The sequence below is a fragment of the Lepidothrix coronata genome, unplaced genomic scaffold, assembly GCF_001604755.1.
Source record: "Lepidothrix coronata isolate B3197 unplaced genomic scaffold, Lepidothrix_coronata-1.0 Scaffold250, whole genome shotgun sequence".
Taxonomy (NCBI): domain Eukaryota; kingdom Metazoa; phylum Chordata; class Aves; order Passeriformes; family Pipridae; genus Lepidothrix; species Lepidothrix coronata.
In genome coordinates, this window is record NW_016690430.1 from 444,050 (window position 1) to 457,117 (window position 13,068).

Below are 13,068 nucleotides of genomic sequence, written 5' to 3' on the forward strand. Positions count from 1 at the left end.
TAAGACTATTAAGGAAAAGTTAAGCACCTCTACGGCTTGTGAAGACATATTGAAGACTCAGGAGACTAATTTAAAGAAAGCAAGGGTAAGCCAAGGCACTAAATAAAAGGACAGCAAAGAAGGAAGGAGTTGCCCAAAGGAGGAGGAGCTGATCTTCCAAGTGACCAAAAGTGAAGTTTGTATACACATATCTATTATTGATAGATTAAGACTGCAAGCACTAAAAGATATAAAAACACTAATAATCAATTATGTCTGTCTTGCAACAAAACCAAAGTGCCACAAAAGGAAGAGCAAAATCTAGGAAAACTGCCGACATTTCCTACCACAACCTAGAAAAGTCATACTTTTTCCATAATCTAACCATTTTTAAAATGACGTTTCAAAGAGCAAAAAAAAAAGTTAATTTCTAGCCTTTATTTCAATATAAGACCACGGACCAGGTCAGTTTCTCCAGTGATGAATGAATTCGTTGCCTTAAAACACAATGAATCTTTTTAGACCTAAATATTCTTTTAGAAGGTATTGAAAAACTTGGTTAATTGCACAGAAACAGTATGCACATATTACCAGTTAAAACAACTTGTACTTATTTTCTATAATAGTCTTCTGATATTTTACTAAGGCACTATGGCAACTGTCCGTATTATGTAGCCCATAGAGTCATTCCCCTCTCTCAGACTCCTGATACAAATTCCATGCCCTACCTAATCCGACCATCCATGACCATCCCATGAATGAAAAAAATCACACCAAAAATAGGAATTGAATAGCAATTTGGTGAAGAATTAACAAAAAAATACTTTATATTACCTATAGGCAAAACCATCCAATTCTTAGTTTTAAAATATGTACTTCCCATCTGATTTTGGGCAAGTCAGTACTAGTCCCTCAGTTTCCTTTTTGCAAAATGGGGCAGGGAAGGTGAAATCTGTTTCCATACAGCAAGGTAACAGATTGAACTCATTAAGATTTGTAAAGCACTTAGGCTCCCTCATATGACTACTGCTTTAGATGTGTAAATATGTTGTATTATAAAAAGTGAGGCTGAATTATGCAGATTTCCAAATTATAACAAGCTATGTGTAAAAATACACAACAAAGTTCTTTCAAACGAAGGTTATGACAATCACATTATGCTACTGGAGCAAATGGCAGAATGAGGACAATGCTGAACATGCAATCATGTCAAAGACAACGTCAGTAAAACTGAAGAGAAACAAGGTTTGAAAGACAACAGGAAAGTCAAAATAACATTATTTAATCCTGAATTTGATACATTCAGTTTTACGATAATGGTCAACAGAAACAAAATATAGCTATAAACAGTAATAAAATAGTTACAGAAGATTTAATTTCCCTGTATAAAACTGAACAAAAGGCAAAGTCTAGAGAAAGCAAATACCACACTTTGGACAATTAAATCACAGTACATCCACTTTCAGAGCAATAAGTGAGATTATTGTAAACTATACAATAACTATATGACACTTGGCTCAAAAATTTACTATCATTGAAGAATTAAATAACAACAGCTACATTTTGAAGTTCAACATACTGTAAATAAGAATAGAAGTAATAAACAGATTAAAAGTGAAAGACTTATCAACAGTCATTACCACCAAGGACCAGATAAAGGGTGAGAAATACAAAGGGATTTACAGAAGTAAAACTCACAATAAACTCCTTAAAAAGAATGTAGATTATTTATAGGAAAGGTGGGGGTGGATGAGACAATTTATTTAACTAGACTCTCAAATTATTCTGCCTTACCAAAAATTTTTTTCAGACCATGGAAATTCCACACAAAAGCAACTAAAGAGGTATTTCAAGGATAACTGTTATGATGTGCGTAAATAACTAGAAAGTTGTGAGGAAGTTTAAACATTATCAGCAAAAATTTCAAATAATACAATTCCACGGAACAGCAGAAATGAAAGAAAATTAGCAGACTTGCCAAATGATTAAGCTGTCAAAGGAGCACTTATACAAGATAAACACACTGCAGAGCAGCTAAATCATTTATTTGCATTAATTATTCACAACGGATATGGAAGAACAGGTTCCCAGATCTAGTCTTTAGAGGTGAAATAAAATTGTCAGTTTAAATAGAGGGGCTCTGATAATGAAAAGGCAAGTAGTTAATAGGAGGTTATACAGTCTAACATTTAAAGAAACTTAAATGGCAAACCTCAGCGTATCCTGACACCAACAGAAATGGAGGCTTAGGCTCCACCTATTACTTCATCTGATATGCACAGACTATAAACTTCTATTCAGTCCTGAGAAAGAGGAAAAGCCCAAGGGCTACTGCAGCATATTAATTTTGGAGTATTGCTTTATGAATCTGTGAGTCACCAGTGCCTATCATCTGGCAGATAGGTAAGAATCTGTTAACATTATCTGAATCTGTCTCTTCCTAGAAGAAAATCTACTCTTAAATTTCTGAAAACTTTTCCCCATCTTGTTCATAACAGTTCCTAGAGTGGTTTTGAGTAATCACCATAATTCTGAAAAATGTCAGTGGGGTAATGCAGTTCACACTGATTGGTATCAATAACTTTTCCCAAGTCCTTCGAACAAAGAGCTATTATAAAGATTAAACAGTTATGGAGCAAGACACTGCAAAATAAAGATGAACTTGGAATGAACAGTTCATTTTTAGAACAGTTGTCTATTGCCAAGTAATTTCAAACTCTTACTCATACTAGCCCTTAAATCAGAGTGGAGGACCCATGTCTTACAAGCAATGACAAAAATAAGTCTCAGCTATTTTTCATTACATTATTGAATAATGCTACCTGTGTACATTAACATCTGACACAAGGCTATTTGCAAAGCCTCTTGGCCCTAGGAAAGGTAAGAGGTTCCCTATTCCTGTCTTCTTTGTATCACTTACAGAGAGCTAATCCAACGTAGGTTACTGCTCAATTCCAGTGCACAGTACACATGGCTTTCCAGTTAATCTAAACCCAGTACACAGACTATTACGAAGTCAAGAGAGTTTTTTACACCTTCCCAGCCATTAAGAATAAATAAATAAATGACAACATCCCAGTGAAACTTCACTAAAATTCTTTAACCAAGGGAAAGTAATTTTAAAACTCAGTTGAGACCATGGCATAATCCAACTTCCAAATAACTATATTTGTACACAAAGTTATTCTCCCTTTTAGCCAGGCATCACCGCTTCTTAGTGTCAGAATCATCACACTCTTTCAAACAGTTCAGCTCATATAGTCCAGCCAATAGAGCTCAGTTGTCTAGGCTAAATGTACATGTTTTATGACCCATTATCTTCACTCAGAGCTACTTTATTTCTCATGAAACACACAGCAAATTGCTAAAATAATTAGCAAGGTACAAAAATCATCTTGGTAGTGGATAAGAGTTTCATATTTTGACCCCAAATCAAGCCTTTTCTGAAAAAATTTCAAAAGCCTTATTCTTTGATTTGAAGAAATCAGTATTCAGATCAAACTTGATTGTTCAGGTTAAAAAAGTTTACTTTCACATGAACTTTTCTTCATGAAAACCTAATTTAGTGGAGGTGATCAGTTTATTAGCCCTATTAGTAAATTTATGGTATTTACTATCTTCAGTCCTTCACTTTCACACTGCCAGCTAAGTCTTAACTTTAAATAGTTTTTATATATTAAATAGTAATACACAGTTTTACCTTTTACTACACACAAGAGCAATATTTAGAATGTACTTAACCATATACTGATGGGAAAAGATCCACTTAGACTAACTGGACTTAAAAAGAGGGAGGGGATGGCAAAATCATAGCAGAGGAGTCAAAGAGTCTGACTTAAGAAGGAATTTCAGTATTTCATTATTTTTTAAAAAAAGTTAGTGAAATAGAAAATGAATGGAAAATGAAAAAAGTTGCCAGTGTACCAGTGGTTTCAACCCCAAATCTAGAAATATGGTAAAAATTATCCACATACTACTCTACTTTCCAAAGAAGTCATGTATAAAGACAGAGGGAAAAAGAAATGTAAATTCAAAGAGTCTGACTTAAGAAGGAATTTCAGTATTTCATTATTTTTTAAAAAAAGTTAGTGAAATAGAAAATGAATGGAAAATGAAAAAAGTTGCCCGTGTACCAGTGGTTTCAACCCCAAATCTAGAAATATGGTAAAAATTATCCACATACTACTCTAATTTCCAAAGAAGTCATGTATAAAGACAGAGGGAAAAAGAAATGTAAATACAAAGCCACTAAAATACACTTCTGGTTTTTGTTTTCTGTGTACAACAAAGTTAAGGGCAAAATGTTATCAGCTTCATGTTTGAATAGCTTGTCCCTATTTATGTCACATTATTTAAATGAGGCTTTCTGTATTTAATAGCGCAGTTTGTCCAACATATCCTTCGCTTGTCAGAGATAAATAGAATGCTGTGTTCCAGCACAAGAGAAAGCAAATCTGTTACTGCCACGTTCTGGCTGCAGTCTACGTTTCTGAAGAGATATCAGCTATAAAAAGAAGTACACCTATTGTTTCTACCAGGTTTTTCACACTATGTTGCTGATTTCTCAGTAGAGCAGATCTCTTGCTGAAGGTGAGAAAGACCAAGTCTCTGAATAACACTGTTAAGAGAGCAATTATTTTCTCATTTCCTTTGCAGCAGTCCTGAAATAGATTTTTTAAAGAAGGGGAAAAAAAGGAAAACAGATTTTTTCTTAAAACTTTTTCACTTTGGCAATTTTATACAGAAGTTTAGGCTTGAACTGCAACACAGCTTCAAAGAGAATAATGCCTTTGTCATCAGCTATATCAGCTATGTATCGCCATGAAGGTTACAAGAGGAGAAAGGAATGTTGACTCTAAGACAAAGAAAAGTTTATACTACTAGTTAAAGAAGATACAGTTTGGAAATTTTCTCAAAATTTCTGGAGTAGTAGAAGAAATGTCCAGAGCAACAATGTAGATTAACCCACTATAATAAATGCTAATTTTAGAATGCTGAAATACTTTGTCACTTGGTGTAAGACAAAAACCTTGCTTTGCTGGGTCAGACTATAACCCTTCCAGTCCAGTACTGTCATCTCTGGGTATCTGTTTCTAGTCACCAGTGGAATATAACAGCAAGGTTTAACTGTTGTAGGATAACTATTCTGACAGAATACTTTATCCCTCAGCACTTCTGAACTTCTATTTTATTCACATAGCATTGTTCCCTCTGGCTAAAGCATAAACTCCAAATAAAGCGTAAATCCTGAAATAAAGCTAGTAAGTCTACTCAAACCATGTAAAACCTTCAGCTATACCCTGTTGTGTTACTACAGTTTTGTCAGCAATTTTTGCCAACAAATCCAGACTCCTAAAGAAACAGAAAAAAGACAAGGGAAGCTTGGGAATAGAAATCAGACCCTTTGTGTTGGCAAAAATGTAATAATCACCTGATGCAGGAGACTAAAACAAGTGAACAAAGTGAAATAGGAAGATAATGATAAGTAGTTGATGCAGTAAAGAAGGGACACTACTAATTTCAAAAATTCATTCTATTTTGACAATGTTTACCTCTAATCATTTGTTCTAAAAGGAAAATAAGGTATGCAGACTGCACAGTCTTCAGTCATACAGGAAAACTGAGAAGGCAGTAGCACATTTCCCATCTCTACACACGCTGTGATACCCCATATTCAGAGGTCTTGTGGGTTGTCTGGCTGCTGCTTCTCTTTCCCACACACAAGTCATGTTTACATTACCATAAATGTATTTATGAATTTTATTTGTGTTATGATCATCCTAAAAGTCTTGTCAAACAGGATACCCAAAAAGATGGTGGTAGACACCAATCCAACAAGTTACAATCAAAAGAACCAAAGGAAAAATCACAACACTGAGGGCTTGCATATGCAGCTGGTGGATAATACGATGAGCTACTGAAGTCTGGCTGTCAAGTTAATACAAGACAAGCAGAGGGCTCCAACTGCTATTCAGTCTAGATACTATTTAATTGCTAACCTCTTGGAGAAGGGAGTTAACCAGTTCAGAAAAGCAGTCTAAGTGGTCTAAGAAAAAAGCACAATGTTATGTTAGGGCAAAGGTTGTCAATAGAAATGATACAATATGCAACAAGAGTGATGAAAAAGACTGCAAAGAAATTGGAGTACATTAAAGAATAGTGAAAAAAAAAGAGAATTCTAGTAGGACATAAAGGAAAAGCATTATGGGTGTCAACTGAACACTCCTCCCAGGTCTCAGTCCTTCATAAGGATTTTAGTAGTGTCAAACAGAAAAGGTATCAGCAAAAACACAAATTTCAAGAAGTTGTAACCACAGTGATGTACAAGGCACGGGAAAGAAAGGAATGAAAGATGCCTCTCCTAGTTAATATTTTTTATGCCTAAGCATATTTTACCAATGTTACAACATAATTATATTGGTTCAGGAGTTTTGATCTGTTGTGAGTTGACCTTGTCTAGACACCAGGTGCCCACTCTATCACTTCCCTCCTCAGCTGGACAAAGGAGAGAAAAGCCTATGGGTTAAGATAAGAGCAGGGAGAGATCGCTTCACTAATTACCATCATGGGCAAAACAGACTCAACTTGGGGAAATTAGTTTTACTACCAATCAAATCAGAGAAAAGTAATGACAAATAAACCCAAATCTTAAAACACCTTGCCCCACCCCTCCCTGGTTCCAAAGCTCAACTTCACTCCCAATTTTCTCTACCTCCTCCCCACCAGCAGCACAGGGGGACAGGGAACATGGGTCACAGTCACTACCTCATATGTTGTCTCTGCTGCTCCTTCCTCCTCAGAGGAAGGACTCCTCACACTCTGCTCCTGCTCCACGTGGGCTCCTCTCCCCACAGGTCCACAGGTCCTGCCAGGAGCCTTCTCCAGCGTGAGCTTTCCACAGGGGTCACAGCCTTCTTCAGGCATCCACTTGCTCTGGTGTGGAGGCCTCCAAGGGCCCACAGGTGGATCTTTGCACTCCTGTTGGATCTCCATGTGCTGCAGGGGCACAGCTGCCTCACCAAGGTCTGCACCATGGGCTGCAGGGGAATCTCTGCTCCAGTGTCTGGACCACCTCCTTCCCCACTGACCTTGGTGTCTACAGGGCTGTTCCTCTCACATATTCTCTCTCCAGGTGCAGCTCCACAGCAAACTTTTTTCCCTTCTTAAATATGTCACCCTAGAGGCACTACCACTGTCACTGAAGGGCTCAGCCTTGGCCACTGAAGGGTCTGTCTTGGAGGCAGCTGACATTGGCTCTGTTGGACATGGAGGGAACTTTCCAGTAGCTTCTCACAGAAGCCACCTGTGTAGAGCCCCTCTCCCCCTGCTACCAAAAACTTGCAATGCAAACCCACTACATGATCAGTCATAACTCCTTCTTTAGGTCCTTAAGGTAGCTGTTGTTTTTTTGGGCTGGTCTTGCCTCTGTTCCTGACCCACAGGCAGAAAAACAAGGAGTGGTGAAGTATGGGGCATGGGCAGTACCCATAGCAACAGCATTAAAATGAGGAAGAAAGCAAGTTTAAATATGAATAATTTCTTGGTTCAATGTGATGAATTTTCTTTGTATTCATTGATGTAGCTTCAGTTTATCAAAACTAAAGAAAATCTAATTTTTCAGGTACTTGCTTATGTGTTATAGCATGTTCAAAGTAAAAGAACATATAAGAAGACATATAAGTCGGGGAAATGTGATTTTTCAAATAAGACTGATGCCAACACCTTGTGTGCCATTTGCTGAGTTTCTCCCTTCATATAGAGCAATGCAGCATAATCAGTAGAGGGTTTACTTTAGCAGAAATAACTATTCAGCAATAGCTCTTGATATACTTCAAGGCTAGATAACACAGTCTGAAGGTCAAGTTCTGACTTCTTGAAGCCTAATTTATTCAAGAGGCGACTAAAGTACTAGAGCTAGGAAATGGCCAAGCACTTTCTTCAATTGATGAAAAAGCTGGGTTTTTTTCCAAAGGATTTCTGCCCACAGAAAAGGATTATGAGCAGAGTAGGGCACTAAACACTGCCAATTTCCTTGGTTACTGTATGAAGAATGTTAGATGTTCAAAGAAGGCAAGAAGAAACTGAAAAACATATCAAAGATCTGTTCAAGAACTGAAGACAGAGAGGAGACAGAGTGCAACATTAATTGTGCCACTAAACCTTGTCAAACTATACAAAGGACAAGTAATGACCAAGTGTATTAAACCACTGAGATTTTAAAAGACTTCTTAAAAAGCTCTGTCTGCTTACTACTCAGCCTCTCATACACACACACACACATACATCCCTACCTACCTTTCACAACAGCTATGCAGCATAGTGCTACAGATTTTAAATTCCAAGACCATTGATAATTTTGTGTACAAAATATCCTGTAAAATTTGATTGTTTGTAGACACTGGAATGTCACAGGACAGGAAAAAACCTCCCTCTCCCCACCCACACCTGAACCACAGGGACTGCTAAAGTTAGTCCCATTTTGATTTCTTTTATGTGGGATCATTTTTATACACAATAAAAACAGTAGGAAGTTTTACTGGTTTTATGCTAGTCAAAGCAGGAAATACGACAGGTCAACTGGTATATGACTGCTATATCAGAATCCATTTTTAGGTGCCTGCTTGAGTATAAAGAGTACATATTCAATGAAAAAATTGGTCTAGAACCCTTCTCAAGTATAGTATCAGATCTAGATTTATTTGGCCAACAACATAAGGGAGGGGAAAAGTGCTGCAACACCTTCCCTTGAGGAGTCCTGTCCGTAGCTCTCTCCTAAACAGTCCCTGGTCCTAACCAGAGCTCTTCCATGATGACAGAAAATGCTAGTCTGCCACCTTCCTTCTTCCCTATCATCCATAAACTGAATCTCTAGCCGCATGCCATCCTCTATCACAAGTAGGTACCTTAGTATCTGCAAGTATTGTATGACAGAAGAAGAAGGTAGTTCATTAATCTTTACATAGCTAACACGAAAGTTGTATGCTCCCTCAGACAAGTATCTGAGATAGATATTTGTAAAGCTACTTTCACAAAGTTTTTCAGTATTAAGAGTAAGCAGGAATTTCAGATGTCCCCAAACAAAATGCAGCTATATTAGCACATGCTAGATGTGCTAAGCTGGCAAGACCTTTCTGTGAGCCTACATACTAGCTTGGCCTTCTGGCAATTTTAAATATAAACTTCTTTCAAAAAACACACTAACCTTCTCCTGAATTCAGTTTGGGTCTCTGCCCATTCCCATGTATATTCATCCTTCTCAACCTTCATCAGCTCTTGCCCTGGCTCAAAATCTTCTGTTTGTATCAAACTCTGTAGATACAGTAGTAGCATATACTGATGTTTTATCCTAGTAATTTATCTCCAAAACCTAATCCTATACTGAATTTCCAGTGAGGCCAATCCTACTGCTTTATCATGGTTATCCCCTTTACTTCTTTCAGACTCCACAAAAATTCATTAAATAAAATATTCTATTTTGAATAAAAACTTCAAATATTTCACCTCAATTACCACAGGTTTGCTGACCACTACTCTTTAGGCCTTTAAAGCCCACTCTCTCCATCTCCTCTCATCTGTCTTCAAAACTTCAAGGATGTACTGTATTATAGAAACATTTTATTATTGTATTATAGACTCATAGAATGGCTTGGGTTGGAAGGGACCTTAAAGATGATCTAGTTCCAACACCCCTGCCATGGGCAGGGACACCTTCCACAGACCACATTGCTCAAAGCCCCATCCAACCCAGTCTTGAATTATTTTATTTATTATTGCATTTCTTTTATTTCTATTACTGTAGAAAAGACAAAAAGGGCACTGCTGTTGTTTATGCATCTTTAACTTACTATTTTTCAAACTGTCCTTACAAAGAGACGTTTCACACATGAATGCTTGGTCTGCCTCCAGTTATTTTATAGAAGGTATTCATTTAATGACCCCATTATCATGTCACTTAAAGTGCCTTATGTAAAATTCCTAGATCAGCGCATTGGCCTTTCATCTCGGGGAACCTAAATGCAAAACTGAAAAATTACTTTCATGCTCTTCATCTTGCAGACAGACATTACTAATTCTCGGTACAATTTGGCTTAAGTGACCATTTTTCCTTGGGAGAGGGGTAAGTGTTGATTAAAGAATGTGATTTCGGGCCAGAAAAATAGATGGAATAAAGATGCAAGAGAATCTTGAAATTTGCATGCTTACAGCAGCCCTAGATTTGAGCAATCTAAATCATATCCTCATTTTCTAATCAATATTTCTTCCATTTAAAAGACACTACACAATCCCTTCAAGAATCACTGGAAATTATTCAGCTGCAATATATGCTACCTATGTACACAATGCTTCTTAACAGCACCCAACCTATGAAGTTCCCAGCTGTTGTGGAAAAAATCTACAAGTCTCTCTGTTTCTACACCTTGCATCCAACATCATGTGCCCAAGACTTCTACTTATTATATAACAAGTCTAGTAGACTTGTGAGTGTTTATATTGAATAAATGATTGGTCTTTGACTGTAAAACAGTGTCTTGAATTCATTATGACCTTTCAAATCTAATTTCTTAAAAACACTTTTAGAGGAGTACAGAGTTATTCATACAGAAAATAAAGACATTTACTCTGAATTGGATTAATTACATGTCTAGTCTATAAATGCTATAAATCTGGTTGTGATAGTACTCAATATATATAATTCCCTATGCTTATCAAGTATGTAATTTTCCTGTCTGTAGTAAAAGACCCCTTGGAATCTAAACAAGGCCTGGCAGCTTTAGTTAAAAATATATTATTTAAGAATGAAACACATCAACTGTGATGAGCACTTCACATCAGATTTTAAAACAGAAAGTATGAAATAACTGTGGACAAAGCATATTAGACATTTGGAATGAAAATGAGAAAAACCCATGTGTTCAAGAAATTGGCAGAACAATCAGATTAGCACATTGACAATGCAAAATTTTACATTTTGTGTGAGAGAAATAAGGGGACAAAAATACTTGAAATTTTTGCAGTACCATAATTAAACTAGACTTCTTACATAATTACTCACTCTGTGAATTTAAGAAATAATGATTGGGGATGGTCGATACTCTAAAGTAATACTTCATGAGCTAATGTTTATCTTGACTATGCAGAGCTAATGTAACATTTCTACTCTTCTAGGTCATTCTTGTGCTACAAGAAATAGAAAGTGCACTACTTTAAGTCAAAGGTTATGTCTAAGGTTCTAATGTCCACAAGAAACAAGAACAAATTTACACATGCACATCTGCTACCCCTCACAAGCATGGCTCTTGTCTGCCTTACTGCCTTCCCTTCCTGCAGTATTCCAGCTCTAGAAATTAGAATATTGCTACAGAAATAACATGAGCACTTTCTAAATAGAAAGAAGAGATAATTTCAGGAGGAACTCTACATGAACAGATAAAACCACCACAAGCATAAACAAGCCTAATAAATTTGGAATAGAGTGAGCCCTCAGTGAGGACATATGCCTTCAAGAATTTTTTGCAACAGTAACTCAATAGCTACCTACCTAAGGCAACATCCTGTGCTGCTTCCTCCTCCTACTTCCATTAATTTTATTTTGGGATTACAAAGTGCATAGATAAAGAGAAGTAAAGCCAGTAACTGTTGACAGCTAACTTGATAGTAGCATGAAAAGTAAAAATGAGAGAGGATGCACAGAAATTTATCTTACTTTGAATTTATCAAAAAAGAAAAACTCTTACATTTCCTCAGAAAATTATTCTTACCTCTCAACACCAAAAAAAAGAAAAGCAACCCATTGAAATATACAGTACAGTTAAAACTGAGTTTCCTAGCCTTCTGAATGCTAGATTGAGCAAAGTTACACCTCTCCCCTCCCACACAGCACCAAGTACTGCTGTGTGCATACCAGAGGAGTCTAACACAACTACATGCTGCAAGAACAAAGACTTTCCTCTCCTAACATGCAAACAACAAAAACCAGACAAAAATAATAACTATGACAACTGAAGATTTGAGATCTGAAGGGGTGTTGGGGGGAGGAAAAGAAGAAGAGGAAGGAACCAAAGGATTGAGAGGATGAGAGCTGAAAAGTTAAACCACAATTTTTAAAGGAATGTTTTTGAGAAGTGTAACAGAGATATAGCAAATTGTTAGATAACACTGTGTAAGAGCACATCTTGCACATATCTAAATCTGAAAGTTACTATACCAGAAAAGTAGTATGTTATCGTGCTATTAAGACAGTAGTATAATCTAATCTGTACCAATCAATCCCAATAAAACTGTATGTTCACAGGCTTCCCCTCCAACTCAAACAATGAAATAATCTAAAGAATACCATATATCCCAAATCAATGAAAGCTCTATGTGTTCATATACTACTTTAGACCCACTGGACTTATGCCATAAGTACATACTGTGTTCTATGTAAATTGCTCATGAGAACCATTTAATACTGTAGTAATATTTCAATGAACTTTCATTTTTCATAATGCTGGTACATTAAAAGCCTTTGAGTAACAGAAGAGTCTATTAAAAGTGAGTCAGGCATATTATGCAGCAATAAGGTTTTGAAAAATATCTACACATTTACAAAATAAATCGAACTAATTAATAACTTACAGCTTGTTTGAACTAACTTCTTATAAGTTAATATATCTGGCTCAGCAGAGAGTCATATTTCTGTACTTCATTTCCACATGTATTTTTAACTTCATAGAAACCCCCATGCACAGAGTTACCCTAAGCAATCCTAGTGCACATAGATGTAATGATTTTGCATTGCTTCCACTTTTTATTGACACAACAAAAAAAAAAAAAAGGCAAGTACAGTGTCTATGGAGAAACACTGTACAGTGTCACCCTAATTCCCAAAATACCTGATGGGCCATCCACTAATAAGGTGTTAGCCAGAAAAGGTAGGAAAAAGTATGTTGTGTTTAAAGGTGGTGCAAAACCTGTGGAAGCAGACTCCAGTAATCCTCCATTAAGAACAGTAACATAGCCTTCTACAGAGACATACTTTAATGTAATCATGACACTTTATATTTTAAAACTACATTAATCTCTAAGAAAAATAATTTCTTGTACAAA

The 13,068-nt window shown here is 36.4% G+C and overlaps 1 protein-coding gene across 3 annotated transcripts in view; it reads right to left on the bottom strand.

The window, feature by feature from the left end:
* The window catches only part of GRB14 (growth factor receptor bound protein 14), a 61,290-nt gene that overhangs the window by 30,806 nt on the left and 17,416 nt on the right, over positions 1-13,068 (bottom strand). The gene's annotated exons all lie outside the window — the stretch shown is intronic.